This window comes from Echinops telfairi, unplaced genomic scaffold (genome assembly GCF_000313985.2).
Source record: "Echinops telfairi isolate 266 unplaced genomic scaffold, ASM31398v2 ScPeMD7_4225;HRSCAF=4972, whole genome shotgun sequence".
NCBI classification, from domain to species: Eukaryota; Metazoa; Chordata; class Mammalia; order Afrosoricida; family Tenrecidae; genus Echinops; species Echinops telfairi.
The window spans coordinates 6,222,502-6,243,444 of record NW_022108124.1 but is presented as its reverse complement, the minus strand read 5'-3'; positions in this window follow the sequence as shown (position 1 = coordinate 6,243,444).

Genomic DNA, 20,943 nt, shown 5'->3' with positions numbered 1-20,943 from the left:
TTTGGGTACGTGTTAAGCCCCGCACTGTTGTCTGTCTCAGTCTGGATATTCTGCTGAAACCTCACCATCATCCTAAGAGCACACCATCCTGCACTCTCAGCAAGGTGGTGGCTGCACCCGAGTGGCATTAGTCGGGAAACTAGCCATCTGAGAAAGTAGACGTCTATCACTTAACCGCCATTGACCCCACTTACATTCTTCATCTTTTAAAATCTTCATCATAGCTTCATGAGAAGAGTGCTATTGTTACCATTTCTTCAGAAGAGGCCCAGCAGGCTCAGGGAGGTTAAGGAATTTACCCAGATCCGTGAGGGTTTGAACGTAGACACTAGGACTTAAATTTTAAAATGGTACACTCGTCACTGACTCCGGTCATTGCCTCTAGTAGGGGGTGTTCTGCATTTCTTCACAATGAGACAAATCTTTGCCTGCCACCTGGTTTTTATAACCATGTGGATTGATTTTCCTTTTAAACCTGCATTTAGCAACTGTGAGCTTTCCCCTCTCTCTTTCCATTTATCTCTTGTCTAAGTCATGAGGTTGGAAAAAATGAGAAATATGCTGGTTTTGTTTGGACTGAGAACGTTCCAAAATATTTGGCTGCGCCTCAAAACCCTGTTAAAACAATATCTGTTTATAACTTTCTGCGTGCTCAATTTTATTTAAAGTTTGGCTATTTCCCACTGGTGGCTGTCCCCTCCCCCCACCCCTTGCTGGTGAAGTTTGATGCTTGGAAGCTTTCATCACAAAGCATTTTTCAAGAGGGGCTCAGATCCCTGCCTTGAAACTTGGGCACTCACTCTCAAGAAACGAGGGTTAGTGGGGATCATGGTATCAACGAAGCCACAGGCAGGGGGGCCTCAGTGAGCAGCAGGCCAGTTAGAGGGGCCCACATGCAGAGGTGGACGTTAGTGTTTCCTGTGTGTTTTCCAGAAGGTCCACTGTGGAACAGAGAGTTCATTTCCTCTGCCTTCCTTCTTGTTAGCTGAGCTGTTTAGCTGCCTTCGCAGCCTGGGAACTTTCATTGACTTGTAAGGAGCTGCTTTGATTTGCAGCCAGAGATGAGGGGAGAGGCAGCCAGCAGAATCATTACAACGGAGTGCCCACTGCAAACGGCCAGGAGGCAGTCTTTGACAGCCCTACCTGAAAGAGAAGACCTGCCCTTGCCTCAGTGCATAATTGAACACTGTCTTAAATTGGCAGCACAGTGATGGGAGCCTCAGAGACAGAGGATTTATTCAGAAACTTAAACAAATAGAAAGGCTTCTGAAAGGCCGCTCCCTTGCAGACAGAAATGATGGTCAGCCAAGCATTCATTCACAAAGAAATGACAACACTTCTCTCCCAGCAGCAGCTGCCCTAAAGGGAACAGGGGAAAAGAGGGAAGCAGAATAATTGACCCCAAAATGTGGTCATCTAACCACGAATCTTCCACCGCTCCTGCTCACATTTCCGCTTGTAGAGACATTCCTGTCCCAGCGGTTGCCACGGGCCACCCCTTTATGCTCCTCCATCTTCCTGCCCTGCTGGTAGCTAAACACCTATTGATTTTCCCAGAACCCCAAGCGCTCTCCATAATAGGAAGATTTTGTGGACGTCCTGTCAAATTCAAAGGAGAGCCTCTGCCAGAATGAGCATTAGAACGCGGTATTTTTAATAGAAATGTGAAATATCGATACAATTATCAATCCATGAACACCCAGAGGGAAAGAGAATCTCATTTGAGGGAAGAGCTTCACGTTTCTTCTCTCCTTTTTCTTTTCTTGTAAAAAACAATTGGATAAGGGATCCAAATTGATGAGGCAAAAACCATTCACAGAATATCGCTAGCTACTGTTGAGGCTGAGACAAAGAACTCCAAACCATGCTTGTAAGGTATATGAAATGGCACGCATTAATATATTAGTTAGGAGGATGAAAACCCTCCCCCTACCTTTAGCTATGTTTTATAATCACATCAAATTATGGTCTTCATGACTTTGCTAATGCTCCTCTCTAGCTCCCTTTTCCAAATTTTAGATTTGCTCTTAAATTTGTCTTCTGAATCCTAGAGAATGTCTGTGGATTGCCAGGCTGTATTTCTGCATCTTAAAAGCTCATTGTAGCTTCCTTTAACTTACTGGCTGCAACACATGTGCCAGAGAGCCACACAGTGAATGACATTGTAACAGGGCTACAGAGCCTGTACCAAGACATACCATCAAAAGGAGGCCCACCGCCACTGAGGCAAACCTGACTCATAGCAACCCGGTGTAGTATCCGAGGCTCGAGTCCTTGAAGGGAAGAGATCATCTCATCTTTGGTTCCTCAGTGTAGCTGGTGGGATTTGAACTTTTGACTTTCCATTAGAAGCCAGTAACATCAGGAAATCACCCCTTCAGTAGTCGGTATCATAGTGAGATGTAACTTGTCCCTCAGATAGGAGTCAGGAGAAGAAGTTCATTACATTAGGTGCAGCTGCAACAAGCAACAATGTCACCCCCCTTAACCTGAATCTGTCCTTCTCCACTGGCAGAGCTGCTTCTGATCCTAACCTCTGCCGACCCCTTAAAGATTCTCAGCTTCACCCACTGATGCCAGCTGATTGCGCCTCAGAGCGGCGGCCCCTATGTGGGTTTCCAATACTGCAACTCTTTACTGGAGGAGAAAACCTCGTCCTTCTCCTAAGGGCTTGCTGGTGGTTTTAAAATATGAACTTGCCTCTTGAAACCCAGTTTGTAACCACTGAATCACCAGGGGCTCTATTCTAAACTCAGGCAGGGAAAATACAGAAGTGTGAGGAAAAGACAGAGGTTGAGGAGTGCGATGTGTGGGAGAGAGATAAATGGACTGTGATTGTTGTCAGGCAGGAAGAGGACTTGGTTTTAGCACAATGTGCAAAGAATTAAAATTACGGAGGCAAAATTGTTCACAATTATCCCCAATTCTGATGGAAAGCTATGAGATTCATGCAAAAATAGGAACGTCTGAACCTAAGCAATCCCCATCTGTCCAGATGGTAGCTAAGACAACCCTATGGAGAACTTCTGCTTTGTAATATCCTAATCCAGGGCTGAGTTGAAGTTAACAGTAACTACTTTAAATTTCTCTAACGTCCACAAGGAGGAAGCATCTGTGCCCAGACTTCAGGCTGGGAATCATCTCAGCCACCACACCCATCCACTAGCCCAGTGGTTTTCAACCTGTTGGTCATGACCCCTTTGGGGGTCCAACAACCCATTCACAGGGGCCGCCTGATTCAAAACAGTAGCAAAATAACAGTGATGAAATAGCAACGAAAATAATTTTATGGTTGGAGGTCACCACAACACGAGGAGCTATATGAAAGGGTCGCGGCATTAGGAAGGTTGAGAACCACTGCACTAACCCATCACTAGGTTTCATGGCTGAAGGAAGGATGGGTTCAGCTCCAGAAGCCTGCTTAGGAATTCGGCCATCATGGATACAGTAAAATGATATTTTTACAAATGGAGTTTGTGGGTGAAGAAAGGGTGCTTGCCATCTCCATTTATCTCTTGGCTAGTTAAGATGTTTCCATGTAACTTTCTGTTTATTAAAATTATAATACAGCTGTGCTTAAGAGTGATTGTAAATTGTGGTGGGGGAAGGTTGCACCTAGTTGAATGTCACTAAGGTTCTCAAGAATTTAACTAAGAGAATCATATAGAAATTGTAATCTGTACTCTTTCTAGAAGTTTTATTGTCTTTCTCATAAGGCTTTCTAGCCTGTAATCGTTACAGGGGCAGCTTCTTGGGTGTTTGAATGGAAGACCTTTTGGTTAGCAACCCTTTGTGCCACCATGACGCCTTTCTAGAAGCTATCATTCCACTGCCGCCAAGGAGTCGCCTTGACTCTTGTTGACTCTCCACGGCGTATCTGAGCCTTGAAGTCAATGTGGGAGAAATGCCCTTACCCTTTTTCCCCCCACAAAGTGATTTGTGGGTCGGAAGAGCCACCAGTTTGGGTTTGCAGAGTGAACCCCCAAATTAAATACTTGACTACTGTGTAGTGAGACTGTCTTAGAAAACAAAAATGTTCTGAGATGTTCACAGATATGAAATAGGCATCTGAACTGGCATATTTCTGTGGCATAAAGTAGGGGTCGGCATACACAATCCTGAGTCCACACTAAAATCTGAAGCAAATGCCTAGATCCATTCTTAGGACAGAGGTAACTGACCCTAACGGTTGTTTTTATACTGTACCTTCAAATAGAAACATCCCTTAATGAATCCAAGCTTTGCCAGAGGCCCACTTAGCAGTGCTACTTGGCTTGGGAAAAACCGTGGCAGAGAGCCATTTGCCTTGGATGGCTCGGCGGGAATGGAAACAGGGAAGCATTTTCTCTTCTAATGGTTTTTTCCAGTTGTCTAGAACTGGCCTTTTTAGATGATGATAGTGTACTCTCTGGAGCAACTGAGTCATGTAGGTCAAAAAGAGAGAGAGAGAGTTCATATACACCCTAAATTATTTAGAAAGAATCCAAGTCCTGCACTTACTAAAGAGACTATACAGAGAGTCCCAACTGTTGTGAAGGTGCGCACCAAGAACATGGAAATACATGCCTTTATAGTCTTCCTTGGATGATAAAGGGTTAATGTGCCTCATGGTTTGAGGCGACACCAAGGTGCCTCGGAAGAAAGGAATGGTGACCTCCCTCGGAAAGCTCCACCATGGAACCCTTTAGAGAGCATGGCAGTGCTCTGACGCACAGATAGAATGGACACCAATTGGTTTGCTTTTGGTTTTTAGAGAGGCAAACAGGTAAAACATATGCAGAACAGATTTGAGCAGCACTTCCTGTAGGTGAACCAGGAGATGCCAATCAGTGTAGGACTTGAAATCTTGAAAACCTTTTAAAAATCTAACCAAGAGGACTCCTCAGGGAAGCCTAACTGAAATATGATGGTCGCGTAGTAAGCTGAGTTTGACCAGTCGTATGATACGCTTTTGTGAAAATGAATATATGAAAAGAAGAGAAATGATTAGCTCGGTGCAGTTCCGAAGAAATGTCAAGCAGTAATATTCGTCAGAGCATCTTTAGCATTCTGTAGATGAAAAAAACATCCAATCTCGTAGTGCAAGTTCCCCAATGCATTTTGTAGACATATTTTAAAGTGAAGACCAATCCGTCCCGCCTTTGTAGCTTAGATTGACATCATGAACAGCATCTGTCTTAAGTAAGTTTTGATTATAATTTAGCTTCTCATACTAAACTATTCTCCTGCATATTGTCTTACAGGAAAAAATGTAAACAAGTGTAAACTTATAGTCCTCTTAGCAAGCCGTTTTGGAGCCCTGAGGCCTCAATGGTCATCGCTTGCCTGGTAAACAAGAGGTTAATGCTTCCATCCCACCAACCCGTCCCTATAGGAGAGTCACTGTGGCAGAGTACTTCCATAAGGGTTCACCTGGGTCACCATGAATCTGAATTGACTTGATGGCAATGGATTTGGTTTTGAGATTTGTGTCTCTTGGTGCATTGATAAATGACTTGCTGGTTTCTACATGGGGCTCTTAATGGGTTTATTACTGTGAGCCATTTCCCCACGAGGTGGCTGATTCCTAGATGCACTGAAAACATGGAATTTTAAGAAGAGCAAGATGAGGTGGTGTGAACAGCGAAGAAAGCCTCCTAACCACTTAAAGAAAACCAAAGCATTACAGAATCTCCATGGGGTTTCTAGCTCCTTCACATTTAAAACTCAGCTCCCACAAAGCGTTACGGTCTTGGAAATGCACAGGGCAGTTCTATCCTGCCCTCTAAGGTTGCTGTTAGCCAACGAGTTGATGCTCGTTGGCAGCGAGATTCTCTCTCCACTGTAATCTTCTTTTATTGTATAGCTAACCAGGAATCTCGTTGAGGGATTCATAGATAATATTTACTAGGGACCTGGAAGCTCTGGTGGCATGGTGGATTATACATTGGGCTGCCAACTGCAAGGTCAATAGTTCAAACCCACCAGAGCTCCATCATGAGGCTTCTGAGTCTCACAAGGTTCTCAGCCTCTGAAATTCTATTTAGAGTACCATGAGTTAGAATCGACTCACTGACAATGGCTATGAGTGTTTTGTTGGTTTGGTTTGGTTTGGCTAGGTAGCTGGGAGGGCGAACTCTTTGTGATCATCTACTAACCTAAAGCTTAGCAGTTTGAAGTCACACTGCAGGGCAGAGGAAGAAAGGTGAGGCAATCTACTTCCATAATGATCACAGCCAAGAACAGTCTACGGAGCCATTCTATTCTTAACATTTGGGGTGCCATAAGTCATAATCAACTCAATGTTATTTTTCAGCTGCCTAGCAAAGCACACCCAGTGGCGCTGTGAAAGAGAGGCCAGATGATCTGCATCCTGGAAGATTATAGTCAAGAGAACCCGACGGGGAAGTTCTACTCTGCAACATGCGTGGTGGCGGTGAATCTGAGGCTGACCCAATGCCAACTACAATAGCAACGTCCGGGAAGTGTAGCAGACATTGTATACACATCATTTCCTTGAATGTATTTGGCCAAAAGCATTTGGTCATTTCAGCCCAAGTAGCACAGTTGTTATGATAACCCTGGTGCTGTAGCAGTTACGCGTTGGGCTGCCAACCACAATGCCTGCAATTCAACACTTCCAGCCAATGCTCCATGGGAGAAAGACAAAGCTTTCTACGCTCTTAAAGAACTACAGTCTCTGAAGCCCACAGGGATAGTTCTATCCTGTTCTATCAGGACACCGTGAGTTGGCTTTGACGCAAGAAGTTTTTAAAATTTCTTTAATTTTGAGACTACGTTTACATGACCTCAAAAAAAAGGCACAAACCTGATTAACATAGTCCCCTTTTCTTTTCCATCTTCCCCAAATAGTTATTTATCTGTTAATTTCTTATGCATTGCCGTGGACAAGCACTAAAGGGTTTGACTGCATCCTTTGCTTAGAGGAGAGGTGACAGGTGTGGCATCTCATGCAACCCAGGCCCAAACATCTTGCTCACCTGCAAGATCCCAAGTCACTATCTCCAGAGCCTCAGACTGGTGCTGATTTTCCCTCTGGACCTAGTAAAGCATCAGCCAGTTCCCCGCTTCATTTCTTTATGCCAAATATAATGAATTAATGAGGTTTTCATTCTTCCTGTTTATCTGACTTTATCCCTTAGGCAAATTGTTGTGTTTGTTTTATAAGCAGGGAGTCCACCACGTTTCTGGACCAATCCAACAGCTCCAGGACTTTGAGAGTCTTTGTGAATAAACTCAAGCAGCCTGCTTCCTCCCTCTTTTCTGTTCAGCATCTCTGCAGCCTCTTGATAACTTTGTGAGTTTTACACATGCATTGTTTTGTGTTACAAAATCCTTTCAGGTCAAACTGTACTTGTTGGGGCAGGAGGCCAATACACAGACATTATTATACTATTTCAACCAAAATATTTTTGTCTTAATGAGTGTGATCTCAATTATGGCAGTTTTTAAAAACACAGCTTTTGTGTGGAAGTTCTTTTGCAAAAATAAGATTACTCATTGGGTGTGGGGCAGTTGAGAAGGGAGGGTGGGGAGAAGGTAAGAGAAATAGCATTCTCTTTTTAGAACCAGATTTCAGAAACAGTGGTAAATCAAAATTTGCGGTTTGGGATTCAGGATTCTGGCTTTGCTCTTCAGGGAGACATAGGGTGTCACGGAAACTCTACTTTTTAGTTTTCTCATCCCCCACAATTGGACATTAGTGAAATAATTTCTCGGAGATCCAGCAGTTCTAAGACGCTTTAATGTTCTTGGTTATCAAACTATGTTATAATGAGCTTCACATCCAAAATGCAAAACTAAACTTACTGCCATTGAGTTGATTCTGAGAGAGTAGAACTACCCCTTTGTGTTTCTGAGACTTTAAATCTTTACAAGGCTAGACAACCCCCATGGTTCTCCATGGAGTAGCTCGTGGGTTCGAACTGCTGATCTTAGGGTTAGGAGCTTAACACGTAACCCACGATGCCACCAGAACTCCTTAATGAGCTTCGCACAGCATCAATAAAACAGTTTTAAGAAGGCACAGCCTCTCATTTTGTTTGAACATAATGCTGCACAATAGAAATGTCATGTGAGCAACGTGTTCTAATTTTCTTGTCATATTATAAAGGTTTTAAAAAGTGGAATTAATTTTAGTGCTGGCTTTGAACTTAAATTTTGAGCACCTCATTTGCAGAAGGCTATGATTGACAGTGAAAGCCCAAAATTCATTTGCTAATTTCCCATATAGATTAAGCCTTCCCCGAATTCCTTCTGATCATTTACCAAGGATGTAGATAGTTTTTCCCTCGCGCAGAATGGATTTAAAAGTGGAATATGTCTTAGTGGTTTGTCTGAGTGGGTCTTTGATGAAGATGACCAAACTGGGGGTTGCATAGGCATGAGTCCTACCCTATCAGTCCTGCTCTGACTGCTTTGGTTGGAAGAACAATCTTGTAAAATCTTCGATCTTAGTGAATGCATCCCAGTCACATTCCTAGTCCCACTTCCATTATCCCACCTGTAACTATGATGTACTGATCTACCACCAATCATGAATGTGTGACCATTTTCTTTGTTCTAGACCTTATTCAGCTAGCATCTTGACTGAATCCTCAGCCTCTATTAAGACCTTGTGCTAATGGCCTCCCTCATCCAGATGATGTGTCTATGTCTTTGTGTTGTCTCTGTTCCCTTTAAGAATTACTAATTGCTCTCCTTAAGTTATTTTGAGATTGGGGTTTCTTTTGCAACTTGCAACAGCACTATATCTTATTTAGCCCAGTAGTGCCCAAATGTTACGTGCTTAGCATGTGTGTAATCAATAAAAGAATAGAAGGTTACTATGAGTCAATGAGTTGGCATGGACTCGATGGCAGGGAGTTTGGTTTTAGGAGCTTTTGGAGTCTTTGCTGAGTCCTAAAGGTTGTGTTTATTTTGTATTACATCATACCACGTTCTGAATTAGCTACATTTCAAGTTTTCAAAGGCTACCATATTGAACAGGGTAAATCTAGATAAAATATTTTATTCTAATCATAAACTTAAACACTATGTATTAGAGATGTCTGAGGAAATTTTAAAAAACCACTAGAACTCTCCATATCTTTGTATGTGACTGAATTTCAATTAACCTTTTGAGAAGATTGTGTTTTCTCAGGTTTTGACAATGTGGCCAGTTTTACACAGCACACACTTCAGGATGTCAATCATCTTTTATAGAATGGAGGTTGTGCAACGAATCCCAATTATCCAGCATCGATGACAGGGTCTGTGATGACTTTGCCTGGAATTTAAAAAATGGACTCAACTTGAAAGTGACACATTTCATTGTGTTCATTGCAAAGCTGATGCCTTATAAGAAAACCCATTTTTCTACTGCCTCTGGACTATTGACCACTGCAAACATATTACTGTAGACAGTTCTTTTAACAAGCCCCAATGCAGAGAACATTAGTCTAGATTTGTGCTTTATTGCCAATGCTTTGCAGAGCAACAAAATGAATAGAAGCATTACATAATGATTAGGTTTTTGAACTAAAGCACTTAAACAAATGTCCTTTCCTTTTTTGACTCCATATTTATGGTTTAAAGTAAAAATAGAATTTTTGTGAAGTTCTTGGAAAGAAAAGGGTTAGAATTAGGTTCAGTCAGATTAAATATGTACTGAAATCTCCTTCTACTGCCATCCATATCAATTAAGCAGCTTTTCTTTGTAACCTTTTTGAAGAGACGAATCCCCAGTAAGCATGGTTTCAGCACAATCTTTCAGAGTGTTTCTGAGTTATATCACTTAGGCTCATATCATGTCCTTTTAAGGGTTTAAGAGTTTCAAGAGAGACTTCTAAATAATATAATCTTCATTTTGATGGCAAATTTAAGACATCAAGTTATGGAAAACACTAAGATTCTGACCCAAGCAATTCTCTTGACTGTTTTTTAAAAATCATTTTATTGGCATATAATTCACAAACCATGCAATTCAATAACACAATCATCACACAATCAACTTTAGAGCCCGCGTAACATTTTTTTTTTGTGAACATATATATATATTTGTGTATGTGTGTAAATACCTAAGAATTGAAATACTGGATCATAGAGTATGTGTATGTTTAGTTGTCAGACATTGTGCAGGGTGTTACAATCAGTTTACACTCTCATAAAAAAAACAACTCCCTAAACTCCCTTGACTGTTGATCTAGTAGGAGTGTTGGTAGTGTAGTGGCAACATTGGGTTGCTAACTGCAAGATCAGGAGTCTGAAACCACCAGCCACTACTTGGGAAAAAGATGAGGCTTTCTATTCCCAGGAGAAGCTGTAGTCTCTGAAATCCACAGGGGCAGTTCTATGCTGTCCTACAGGGTCAATATGAATGAGAAATGACATGATGGCACTAAGAGTTTTTGTTGTTGATGATCTAGTACCATTGTGTGAGTGTGTGTATGAGTTATATACTAGAATTGAGATCTGTATGGTGACCTATATATGTTATATATAATATATATATATGTATATATAACATATATAGGTTACCATACATTTTCATACATCTGTATCCTTATGCAATAAAAACACACACATATACATATATATGCCACCATACATTTCACAATTCAGTAATTTTTCCATGCATAATTCAGTAACACTGATTATTTTTATCATATTGTGCAATTACTGCCATTCTCCTTGTCCAAATCATTCCACCATCATTAACAGAAGCTCAGTGTTGACTGAGCTTGATTTCCTATGCAATGACTTCCCCTTTTCCATCCCTCACACCAAGGTAATAACGAATAAATCTAGTCTCAAAACATTTTCATTTTTTAAATGTTGTTGTGAGGAGCCAGGGAGTTAGTTCTGACACATAGTGACTCTAGGTGCCACAGAACTAAGCACCGTAGGCTGCTCACAATTGCTGTTATGTGTGCGCCCATGGTGGCAGCTTCTGTACCACCTGTCTTGTCAAGGGTCTAGTCTCTCTTGACAACATGTTCAAAGTACATGAGACAAAGTGTTGCCATTCTTGCCTCTAAGGAGTATTCTGGCCATACTTCTTCGAAGACAGACTGGTGTGTCCTTTCAGCAGTCCATGGGACTCCAGCACCACCCATCAAATGCAGCTCTTCTTCGGTCCTCCTGATTCAATGTACAGCTTTCCCATACATTTGAGGGAATGGAAAATGCCATGGTTTGGGACAAGTTATCCTTGTCCTTAGTTATCAAAGTAACATTCTTGCTTTTCAATGTTCTAAAGAGGTCCTGTATACAGATTTACTTAATGTGATGTATCTTTTGATCTCTTCGCGGCTGTTTCCATGAGCATTGACTATGGATTCAAGCAAAACAAAATCCTTGACAACTTCACTCTACTCCATTATCATGATGTTACCTACTGGCCCTGTTGTGAAGATGTTGGTCTTTTTTACATTGAGCTATAATCCATAGTGAAGGCTGCAGCCCTTGACCTTCATTAGCAAGTGCTTCAAGCCCTTATTTTCAGGAAGCAAGGTGTGTCATTTGCATATTGCAGGTTGTTAATAAGCCTTCCTCCAATTCTGATGCCTCACTCTTCTTCATATAATCCAACTTCTCTGATGATTTGCTCAGCATACAGATTAACTAAGTATGGTTAGAGGATACATATCTCTCCTGGTTTTATTTATTTAAATAATCTTACTGGGGGGCTCGTACAACTCTTACCGCAATCCATACATATGTCCATTGTCTCAAGCACATTTCTACATTTGTTGCTATCGTCATTTTCAAAATTGTTCATTCTACTTGAGCCCTTGGTATCAGATCCTCATTTTTCCCCTCCCTCCCTCACAAATCCTTAATAATTTATAAATTACTATTATTTTTTCATGTCTTACACTAACCGATGTCTCCCTTCACCCACTTTTCTGCTGTCCATCCCCAAGGGAGGGGCTATATGTAGATTATTGTGATTGGTTCTCCCTTTCTCCCCCCACCTTTCCCTTACCCTCTTGGCATTGCTACTTTCATTATTGGTCCTGAAGGGGTTATCTGTCCTGGATTCCCTGTGTTTCCAGCTCTTATCTGTACCAGTGTACACCCTCTGGTATAGCTGGATTTGTATGATAGAATTGGGATCATGATAGTGGGGGGAGGGGAAGCATTAAAGAACTAGAGGAAAGTTGTATGTTTCATTGTTGCTACATTGCACCCTGACTGGCTCATCTCCTCCCTGCGACCCTTCTGTAAGGGGATGTTCAGTTGCCTACAGATGGGCTTTGGGTCTCTACTACAAATTCCCCCTCATTCACAATGACATGACTTTTGTTCTTTGATGCCTCATACCCGTCTGGCTGGTGTGCTTCTTCTATGTGGACTCTGTTGCTTCTCAGTTAGATGGTCACTTGCTTATCTTCAAGCCTTTAAGACCCCAGACACTATATCTTTTGATAGCCGGGCACCATCAGCTTTCTTCACCACATTGCTTATGCATCTCCTTTGTCTTTAGTGATCGTGTCAGGAAGGTGAACATCATGGAATGCCAGTTTAATAGAACAAAGTGTTCTTGCATTGAGAGAGTACTTGGGGAGAGGTCCAATGTCCATCTGCTACCTTAATCCTAAACTTAATTATATGTGCATAGATCTATTTCCCCATCATCATATATAAATATATTTACATAAGTACATGTCTGTATTTATACCTCCATAAGTACTATTTGCCTCCTAGTTCTTTCTAATATTTCCTATTACTTTCCTCTTGTCCAACTATCATGTTTAGCTTTCATTTGGGTTTCAGTAATTCCTCTAGGTTACAATGCCCTCGATCAAGCCCTACCAGGCCTCCTATACCCTCCTCGCCATCGATTTTGGATCACTTGTTGTTCCCTTGTCCCTGGGTTTGTTAACACCACCTCCTTTCCCCAACTCCCCCTCTCCTATATCCTCCCAGAACCGTTGTTTTCTTCTCCGGATCATTCATCCTGCCTATCTTATCTAGATAGATGTGCAGAGGTAAGAATATGCACAAAAACAAGACAGCAAAACAGAGCAACAAAACAACAACAACAAAAACCAACGACAAAATAAAGAAAAAGCCTATAAATAGTTCAAGTCTGTCGTTGACCTTTAGGAGTGTTTTCCAGTCGAGTCTGATGGGGTGCCACACCTTGGCCCCAAAGTCTGTTTTTTGTATTCCCTGAGGACTTCATTGCTCTGCTCCTCTTGCTGTTCTGTTGCACGCCTTTAGTGTTTTGCCTCAGTGTGGTGGGGTCAGATCGGGTGCAATTCCCACACTGTGTCTCCAGAGTTGTCCCTTGTAGTGCTATGGATCAGTGAGGGAGGTCACATCTCATAGAGGGGCTGGCCCTGTGGTCCTCTCTGAGCATTGGCTGCTCAGAGCAGGAATATCATCCTCAGGGCTTAGTGGGCCAGCATGTAGTCCACTCTCTCTTCCTTCCCCTTCATTTGCTCCTATGTGCTCTGATTCAACATGTCACTCTCCCTGAGCTGTAGCTTCAGTGCTGTCCTCTGCAGTGAATTCTTCTGCAGGGAGGGTGGGGAGATGGTCCATATAGTTGGGATTAGGGTCGACCCCTCAGACTTCTCTATTGGTCCCCTGCTTCGTGCCAGTATGTTGAATTCACATCTTGGAGCACCGGGTTGGAGCTACCTCTTTCCCTTTGTTCTCTCCTGATTTCAAAGCATGCAGTATTCCCTTGGCCCATTCGCACAACAGCCTTGTGATCCATGTTCAAGTTCCCAATGAGCATAAAGAGGTGTTCTGAAATTCCCATTGTTCTCAAGGTTATCCATAGTTTGTCATGACCAACACAGTTGAATGCCTTTGCATAATCAAAACACAAGTCAATATCTTTCTAGTATTCTCTGCTTCGACACAAGACCCACCTGATATCAACAAGGAAATCCTTTGTTCTGTGTCCTCTTCTGATTGTGGCCTCAATGTTTGACAGCTCCTTGCCAATGTCCTACTGCAGCTGTTGAATGATCTTCCGTAATATGTTATGTGAATGTGGTATCAATGATATTGTTCAGTTGAGTCACTTTTCACTTGAATGGGTACAAATATGGATCTGTTCCAGTCCATTGACCAAGTAGCTGTGTTCTAAATTTGCTGGGCATGGACCAATAAGTGCTACCAGTGCTTCATCACCTTTTGAACATTTTCAGTTGGTATCCCATGCATTCTTGGAAACTTGTTTTTGGTTAGTGCTTTCAGTGCAGCTTGAAGTTCAAGCACCATAGGTTCTTGTTTGCATGCTTCCACTTGACATGGTGGAATTCGTCTTTTCTGGAACAGAGACTCTGGGGAACAGTTAGAGAGATATAAGCACTGTCTTTTGAAGTGTATTGATCTAGATCAATGTATGTCAGGAAACAATAGCTTCACATTTTGATATAGTTTCTTAAATTTTTTATGATTTTGTGGCAATATTTTTTGACTTTCCCTCATATTTGTTGATGCATACTTAGATTATGTCTATCTTTTTACTTTTGTGAATATTGTTGTAATAAGCACCCATTTTAAGACTTCTGTGAGTATCCCGGTTCTTAATTCTTTCTGTTATATACCTAAGAGTGAGGTTGCTAAGTCATGTAATAATTCTGTTTTTAAGTTTTTGAAGAGCCATCAAACTCTTTCCTATGGAAACTACCATTTTGCACACCCACCCACAACAGACGAGTGATCCAAACCTATTCTTAAAACACGACAATTCTTAGGACCTTCACAGATGTTATGGCGCTCCAAGACACTGTATGAAAGAAGAGTTAAACACACATAAACTCTTAGCTAGAATGCTTAGGGCCTTTTACTTTCTGTTGGTTCAGGGATTCCCAACTTTCTTGCTTTGATCCACTGTCCTGGAATTAACTACAGTCCTGATAACAAAGATTCATTTCTGGCAATTTTTATCACGTTCATATTAGCACCTCTTGTGATTTTAATTTTCACTGAAAACATTAGGTGATTCTTATGTAAAGACAAGTTTGAGAAGTTCTCATCCTGTGTTCTCCAGCTGAAACAAATCTGAGATGAAAGAACTGGAACTATTCACTTCGAATCCCAAGGCCTCCAGATGCCAGGTCTAAGATGAGAACACACCTGAGTTTTCCCCTACCTGACATTGCCTCCCCGGAGACTCTCCTAACTAATTGAAGGAGGGAATGAGACATAGTTTAGAGACATGTTCAACCATGAGGATTTTTCTAAATGGGTTTGCTTGACAAATTAACAAAGCAGATTTTCATTTCCCATTATTCTATGTCATCAGGTGTTTACTATCAAACTTTGTAAGAACATTCTTCAGAGAGCCTTCCAAACACAGTTTTTAAAGTGAATTTCTCCTGCTTCTAAGGTGTATAAGTATAGGATCATGTAAGAAGACATCCATATATTTTTCTCTGGCAGCTGGAATAATTTCAGTAGGTTTATGTAAATTTTATGTAAATCCCACACATTTCATGCCCCCAAACTTATGGCTATCCTAACTAGTTTATTTACCAAAAGTTGGCCTTCAGCAAGATCCCAGGGAAGACTGATGATCTAGGCAGCCTCTTTATGCCTGTACTTCTTGTGACATTTGTCATCAGCCTACCTGGCTACTCAAAGAGTTGCAGGATGTGACAAGAGGGATGAAATAAGACTCTGGTTTCCTCCAACCCAGGCTGCAGTATCTGACACAGACATTCGGACGATCGTTCTTAAGAGTCCCTCCTCTAACTGTCCAGTACAACTGATTTTGATTCACTTATGGCCCAAAGTAACTGTAGTTTCACTGTTTAATAAAATACATCTTAACATGTAGGGAAACATGACTAAATTTTCATGTTTTTAGGAGTGACCATTGGCTGACAGTTAAATTTAGGAAAGAATATGTTCTTGACAATGCAGCCCCAGAGCAAATTTTAAGGAGTGATGATTTCTTTAATTTTCAGAGCTTTAAGCCAGCTGGCAAAGCTTTTTCTGTATCATTGTAGATTATTGCCTTTGAAATTACTTTTCGTATATTCACCTTTCTGAGAGCAAGTGATACAATAGTAATGATGGTGAGATAAAATTGCCTCTTTGTATAAACTTCAAGAATCTTAAATAAAACAATAATACCCTGCATTTATGATTGCTCTGATGAATGCCATTAAAATACATGGACACTGGGGACATTTATAGAGCCAATGATAGTGTTACTGAGAGATAAATAATATTTTAAAAATGGAATCAGCTGTACTCAAAGGAGATTTGAGTACACCTATATCCTTTAAAAGGAATACCTTCTTTTAATCCTCAGTAGTTGGCTTTCCCACTGAGTGTGATGGAAAGACCGTGGAGCTCGGATCCAGGCGATGGCCCCTTTGCTTTCCCTGTGCCAACTTGGTTCAGGAACTAGCTTTCTCTGGGCTTCAGTTGGCTTGTCTGGAAGCCTATGCTACCTTTTCACAAGGCATTAAAAAAGCAGATGCCATATGTGAGTAATAAGAAGGTGAACAGTATTCTCTGGAATTTGTAAGAGCTCCTCCCACAGAGAAGAAAGGAGTCGGAGGGAGAAGTTCGAACACACATGTACTCCAGTGCTGGCACAGGCTGTTCCCGGGTCAGAAGCGTCATGCCTGCGCAGAAAAGGAGAAGCAAAAGGAAGACTCCCAGGGAAGGGGAAACATGGCAGAGAGAGAGGGGAGTAAGGGCCATGAGGAACACTCTCTATGCAAAGAGAGGTCTAAAATAGATTTTGGTGTGAAGGGAATGAGTGGATGACTAGCTGGCTGCCTGGGTAGATGGATGGATGGATACTAGGTAAGCCCCTGCATCACCTTCTATAAATTAACCAAATATACTTCAGTGTAATTTGCCCCAATGGGCAAAGGCTGCCTCATGGTGACCCCACATTTACCATGGAAGTTTCCAGTTTTAAACTTATAGACAAAGACCAAGTTCTTTTTTCTTCAGTGTAGTCAATGGTGGATGGGCTGGCTACATCAAGAGGTTTACTCTCCTCTCAGAGGGCATTACCTTCTTTAGGTTGAATTTAATTCTTGGTTCTAGAGACTTCTACTGTGGATCCTATTTCTGTCTTCAGAGACACAGAACACTTTTCATTTATTTCACACTTCTCTAAATAACATGTCAGCTGTCTCGGAGAGGGTAGGGAATCTTTATTGTTTGTTAGGCCCAGATTGTCAGCACAGAAAGCAGCCATAAAAGACTTCAAGTCATATGGAATTTGGAGTTCTATTAGATAGTTTTTCATTTATGTTTTCAACAATCCACATTACAAACACAAAAGGCACATAATCCACGCACTAATCAAGTCTTAGAAGTAGAGAACACAACCCCAAATGTATCAGGATCACTGTAAGAACAATCGGGCTTACAATATTCAAATAAAACACTAAGCTATTTTTTCATAGGATGGTTACTACCTATAGTATTTCTCTCTCTCTCTCTCTCTCTCTCTCTCACACACACACACACACACACACAAATTAAGGAGGTTTATTCGGGAAGTTAATAAGTCACCACCAGTCAGGATCATCAGTTAGGAAGCAGTCACTGTTCTCAGCAACCATTTCTCTCACAGGTTCTCAAACTCTCAGCCACGTGGTAGGCAAGTCTCTCTCCAGTTCTTAGTCTCTCAACCACATCATCCCTTGGCCTTTGCCTGTCGCTCCCTCCCACAATTCAGCAGTCTCCAGTCAGCTGAGAAGGTACCCATAGCACATGCGCGGTTCCTCTGGCTCCCTGCCACATTCTGGGAAGCATCTGTTCTCGGTGGCCTTGGCCACATCAGAGGTCTTGAACGTGCTTGATCTCTGAGGGTCCTCAGAGTTTCTCTCTTCTCTTCAAAGATGCCTCATCCTTACAGCCAGGAAGGTGGTAATCAACAGTAACCAATCCCCTTGAGTCATGTTACACATGCCCTATTTGCATAGTCCCACCCAATCATTTGGTGGGAGTCACAGAGACTTGGGTAGAAGCACCATACTAAGAGATTTAACTCTACCATAATATTGACTGTTGACTTTTAGTTTCATTGCATTGATTTGTTTTTTAAAGACCGTTTTATTGGCATATAATTCGCGTATCACACAATTCAGTAGTTCGATTGCATCAATAAGAATTGTACAATTGTACAATTATCACAACATCTTTCTTGTTTTTGGACTCATTGTTATTAGCTCCCCATTTCCTCCCAACCTCCCCTGCCATACCCCCAAGGAACCATTTATCTAGGTGCTGTCTCTGTAGATTTACCTATCTAGGATTTCACATACAGAAAAACATTTAAAAAAAGAAGAAGAAAGAAAGAAACTAAACTAACAACAGTAACAAAGTAACACTGAGAAAAACCTCAATGGAAAAGAAAGTAGAAAATATTAAAAACTAGAATAAATTTAAAATGATCAAAAGGGCTATCAAATGATAAGGTGTTCAATTTTAACCTAAGCGCATCTGCAATAATCTGCATGTTAGTGCATTCTTCATGATAGTAATGTTATTCATATCCCTTGTCTATGGTCAGAGGATATTCACCAGAGACTTAATCCACATATATATTTCCCTTTCACTTTTTTAAACTGAAACAACTTTAAAATAGATTAAAATGTCAAAAGATATCTTATCAAATGATAAGGTATATTTTTATTTAACAACATCTTCCAGAATCATATTTACAACGTTCTCTGTCTATTAACAAGGCAATTTACATCTCTCAGCTAAGTAAAGAGGGGCCTCACTGGCAGATTAATCTATGTGTGGACACTGCAAATGGATTTTGGGCCTTCACTGTCATCCATAGCCTTCTGTAAACCAAGTGTTCATGATTTAAACTCTAATATCATTCCCTCCTTTGCATTTTGATTTTATTATTTACAATTCTTGAATCACACAGACTGGTGTGCTTATTCCATGTGGATTTAATTGACACCTCACTTAGATGGTGGATTTAATTGACACCTCACTTAAGAGCCCAGATGCTAGTCCTTTTGATATCTGGGCCCATCAAGTTTTCTCGCCACCGGTTACCATAGCATTCATATCTTCAGTAATATCTTCATGAGCATCAAGCAGGGCCATGTCCTAGTACTACTTGCTCTTAGATTTGGGGCTATAATTAAGTGTGAGCCCAAATTCACTCTGATATTTATGATTTGTATATGACTCTAGTTGAGCCTAGAGCCATCATTGTTATTTTATGTTAGAGAAAATAATCAGTCTCCTCAGGCATCACTTCCATGGTCATTGAGTAAATGCGGACTCATAGCAAATGTAGGAGAGAGAGTAGAACTTCTCCGAGGAGTTTACAAGCCTATAAATCATTACAGCAGTAAAAAGCTACATCTTTCTCCCCTGGAGCTGGCTGGTGGTTTTGAACTGCTGACACTGTGGTTAGAAGCCCACATTGATAGTGTCATTATGTTAGCCAATAGTGTAGAATTTAAAGCAATGTCGAAGAAAGGAAACTATATGAGTATAGACCAGCAATGAACCACAATACTTGAATTGTTGACTTGTACTCAGTAAACTCTTAAGTGGCTGGACATTGTTTACACAAACAATGGGGACTGGTGATAGGGCACAACTTTCAATAATATTCAGTCACAACAGGAGCGCCATGCCCAGCAGATTAATTCATGCCATAATGCAACAAGGAGGACATTGAAATAGTCAGCATATGGTAGTTCCAGGATACCGTTCCCGGGGCTCCAAGGTCTAATATCCTCCAGTTCTATGCCCTTGGACTAGAAGTTGTTTGCTTCTCCTCACACTAGGGAGTTTCAGCCTTAAGTCCAATGGCCACGGGTAAGTTTGAAGGTAGCCCAGTCCACTTAGTGGAGTTTCCTATCAAGTCCTTCTGTGGTGATCTTGAAGGATGTTGTGCCTCCAAAGGAAAGAGTATAAAGTCAGTAGCACAGACTGGGTTACCATGAAACTCATAGAAACGAGAAACAAGGTCAAAGGTGTCCAATAGAAACTGAGAACCAGGCATCTTCTCCCCTTGGGTTTTTTAGATAGGCGTTTGCTTCTCCCCGTTTTCCTACTAACATAAACATAATTGGTACCTCTGAGCCATACATGGCCCCCTTCCCCTATCTTGAATTGAATTTCAGGTAAATTTTCCTTATCACCCCGGCAGGTATGTCTGCTGGACTGGGGTGACCTTTATGATATTTGGTAGTTTGTGGATGCCCTGCATGAGAGCCCTGAAGTTTGTTCCAGTTTTCCTTCTGATGATCCTGATAGCTCTAGCATCTATAGTTAGATCTCTAATCCATTCTGAGCTCATGTTTTCAAGCATGTGATGTGGAATGAGTTCTGTTTCATTCTTCGCCAGATGGAGATCCAATTATTCCAGCACCATTTGTTGAAGAGGCTATCCTTTTCCCATTTGACATTTTTTGGTCCTTTGTCAAAAATCAGTTGTCTGTGGCTGGATGCTTTCATTTCGGGGTTTCCTATCGTCTCCCATTGGTCCATGCATCTATCATTGTGCCAGTACCAGGATGTTTTGACTACAGTGGCTGTGTAACAGGTTTTGAGGAGTGCTGTGATTTCCTAGTTACATATTATGTAATAACCACACAGACAAATAGAGTCGGCATTATAAACTTTCCTCTTTTGCAGTGAGGGGAAGATAGAATCCTTTATCTCAGTCATTCATTTATCACGCATCTTCATCTTTCTTTCTTGATTTATATATCCAGCCACCCACCCAACACTACTATCAATGGAGTTTTAGGCAGTGGACTTAGGTACTGGTGCTAGAAATGCCAAGTAAAATAACACAATGGCTTTGGCATAAAAGAGGCTGATCATCAACTATCTAACATAAAGAGTTCAAGATGATGTGCTAGAAATGTGGATGAGAAAGAGAGATTGTATCACAGAGTATGCAGTTAGCATTAGCCTTGCCTTAGACTTTATTCTCTAGAGAAGCAAACAAGTTAAATTTACATACCCCCTCTGCCC